Source organism: Triticum dicoccoides, chromosome 7B (assembly GCF_002162155.2).
Source record: "Triticum dicoccoides isolate Atlit2015 ecotype Zavitan chromosome 7B, WEW_v2.0, whole genome shotgun sequence".
Taxonomy (NCBI): Eukaryota; Viridiplantae; Streptophyta; class Magnoliopsida; order Poales; family Poaceae; genus Triticum; species Triticum dicoccoides.
Window position 1 is genome coordinate 536,585,701 of NC_041393.1, and position 1,032 is coordinate 536,586,732.

Below are 1,032 nucleotides of genomic sequence, written 5' to 3' on the forward strand. Positions count from 1 at the left end.
TTTAGCTGGGCCAAATATTCTATTTTTCCTAATCTTCTTCTCCCCCTAAAAAAATTCTTTCACGAATTACCAAGGCTGGGGGCCATGGCCCCTGCAGCCTTCAACGTAGCTCCGCCATTGACTGGAGGTAGCTACGAAGGACAGAATAGGTCCAACAATAGTAGGGCGAGCCAAGCCCACAACTCGACGTCCACCGTTCAGAGCGCATCACCACCTTGGGGGACAAGACGAAGACTCCTCTTCGAATTAGGCTAGGGATGGTCTGTATATGGCATGCATTAATCGACCCCGATTAGATGCCAAACGTAGCACAGAAAAACTCATCACAAACCATATCGCATAGGTCAAACGTAACTCGACAGAGACCTGAGCTTCTCTTTTAGTTCAACAAAGTGTTCTCCATGCTCGTCACCTTGTTTCAGAAACTCATGATCGATGTTTTGGGCTAGGCAACTCGTGTGCTCTTTGATCCATTGTGTTTCCTTTGATTTCCATTTATAACCACCTGGCACCCCTTCAACCACACGTCGTCACACATGACCAAGTGGGCGACTTCAATCGTTTTGGCCTCCACTTCGCTCCACTCGCTCCTAAGAAACATGTCTTTAATTTAGAACATACATCACCATGCTATGTTGTCGTCGCTATCATCTTCACCAAAGTATAATAACTAGTAGAATTAAATGTTACTAGCAAAAGAGCCCGTGCGTTGCAATAGGAGAGAAAACATAACACACACTCTTAACTCAACAACCATCACTCAAAACCATAATAGGTCCATCTCCTTTATTTTTGCGAGGCATCATATTTGTGTTGCCGCTTATCCTCCTTCTCACCCTCGCCGGCGATGGCCTCGGTGTTCACACAAAACAATAAAAAAACATGTGTTGAATATGGTTAATCCTAAGGCGTCTCTCTCTCCCTCTCTCCTCCCTCTCCCTCTCCCTCTCTCCCCCTCTCTCTTTCTCTCTCTCTCGCTCGCTTTCTCTCACTCTCGCGATGAGAAATCTGTTGTTTTCCCTTGCAACATTT